Genomic DNA, 2,242 nt, shown 5'->3' on the forward strand with positions numbered 1-2,242 from the left:
TTGTAGAGATGAGGTCTCGCCAATTTGCCCAGGCGGGTCTCGAACCCGCGTGCTCAGGCAGTCCACTCGTTTCAGCCTCCCAAAGCACAGGATTACAGGCTGAGCCACCGAGCCCGGCCCACAGATTTTAAATGAACACTTTTTTAAAGTCTTGACCACTGGGCTGCTTATTTTCTAAAATTTTCTGATTTCCAAAGTCATTATTTTCTAAAATTCTGATTCCTAAAGACCAATTTAAATATAAGGGTAAATAATAATTGAAAATTTTTAAATAGCTATATTTCACCAAGGCAAAGATAAAACATACAAAAATTAGATTTTATTTTAGGCATTTAGAAATCAAAAACAAAAATAACCAGGTATATTTTTTCTCATTAAATATAAGAAGTAGCCGGGCTCGGTGGCTCAGCCTGTAATCCCGCGCCTTTGGGAGGCTGAGGTGAGGGGATTGCCTGAACCCGTGGGTTCGAGACCTGCCTGGGCAGCGAGACCTCATCTCTACAATAAATCAAAAAATCAGCCGGGCATGGTAGCACGCGCCTGTAATTCCGGCTACTTGGAAGGCTGAGGCGGAAGGATCGCTGGAGCCCAGCAGGCGAGGCTGCCGTGACCGGGAGCGGCCACTGCACTCCAGGCTGGGTGACAGAGTGAGACTCTGACTCAAAAAATATATATATATATATAAGAAGTTGCAGGGCTTTTAGGCTTAAATTCAAACATCTTATTATCTATAAAATATAAATGGTAGTCTTCAAGCTTGGTTTCATTTTATATACATGAAAAGTCATGTATATTTTCTTTCCCTCTTCTGTTTCAATTCTGTAAATATATTTGAGAAAATTAAATTTTACTGAAAATATTTGTGTTATGTATAATACAACCTAACTTACATGTAAAATGTGATCAATCACAGTCTACAATTTATTCTCTTCTCTGATCCCCAGAAACAAAGTCAGTGTCAATAATGTATTAATTAAAGGGAAAATATAAATTTGTATTTTATTATCAGAAATCATAATCATTTAAAAAATATTTTATTTTTATAGAGTGATTTGTCTTCTTCAGGGTATATTCCCAGTAGGGGGATTGCAGGGTCATATGGAAGGTCAATTTTATCACAGCATTGTTCACAATAGCAAGAACCTGGAAACAACCATGCTGCCCATCAAAAGAGGACTGGATTAAAAAAATGTAGTACATATACACGATGGAATACTACGCAGCCATAAAAAAGAACAAAATCATGAATTTCACTGCAACCTGGATGGAACTAGAGTCTGTAATACTGAGTGACCTCTCACAAAAACAAAAATCCGAATATCATATGTTCTCACTCATATAATGGACCTTGAACATCCAATGCAATACTATAAGAAAATGACTGATGGTACTGGGAAACTATGGGGGGGAGGGGGATGGGATTAACAGTTGCAAATATCTGTCGGGGGATGGGAAAACACTTCTTATCTACAGGGTGCCTGAATGAAACGTCATTGTACACCTAACCCTTACCCCACAAAACCATAATAAAAAATATGTACCCCACAAAACCATAATAAAAAATACTGATTAATGAAAAAATATATATATTTTATATTGATTTTTAAGTATTTATTAAGTTCCTACTTTGTGTCAGACAATTTGAGATGAGGACCATAGAGCCCCATGCCTATGGAGTCTATTGGAAGGAACAGACAGCTAAATAGCCAATTATAACATGATGCTATGTTAAGGCAATTGGAAGGTGCCATGGAATAAGAGTTGGGGCTTCTGGCTGCACTTGGAGGGTGAGGACAGGTTTTGTAAAGGATATTACATCTAAGCCGAGATCTAAAGGATAAAATAATACTCAAATTAATGAGAAGTAGAAAGATCATAAGGAAGGCATTTGTTTAGGACAAAGTGGATATGCCAATTTCAACTCCATCAGCATGGATGAGAATTTCAATTACTTCACTCCTTATCAATACTTTGTAGTATCAGTCTTTTTATATTTAATTATTTTATTGGGTATAGAATGGCCTCTTGTAGTAGTTTTAATTTGCATTTTTTAGTAAATAATGATGTTGACTACCCTTTCATATGCTTATTAACCATAGAGATATAATAGTCTACAAAATATGTTAACTAATTTTTTAAAAAATCTCACATTCTGGTTTCTCTGCTTGGCCATTATAATGAGAATTTATATTTGATGTTCTTGAGGCATTGCAATTTTTTTTTTTTTTTTGAATTGGAGTCT

At 36.0% G+C, this 2,242-nt stretch overlaps 1 protein-coding gene across 4 annotated transcripts in view; it reads left to right on the forward strand.

Annotated features, from left to right (window-relative positions):
• PTPN13 (protein tyrosine phosphatase, non-receptor type 13) overlaps nt 1–2,242 on the forward strand; it is a 146,925-nt gene that overhangs the window by 34,569 nt on the left and 110,114 nt on the right. The gene's annotated exons all lie outside the window — the stretch shown is intronic.

Source organism: Carlito syrichta, unplaced genomic scaffold (genome assembly GCF_000164805.1).
Source record: "Carlito syrichta isolate Samal-C Ts95f unplaced genomic scaffold, Tarsius_syrichta-2.0.1 Scaffold303314, whole genome shotgun sequence".
NCBI classification, from domain to species: Eukaryota; Metazoa; Chordata; class Mammalia; order Primates; family Tarsiidae; genus Carlito; species Carlito syrichta.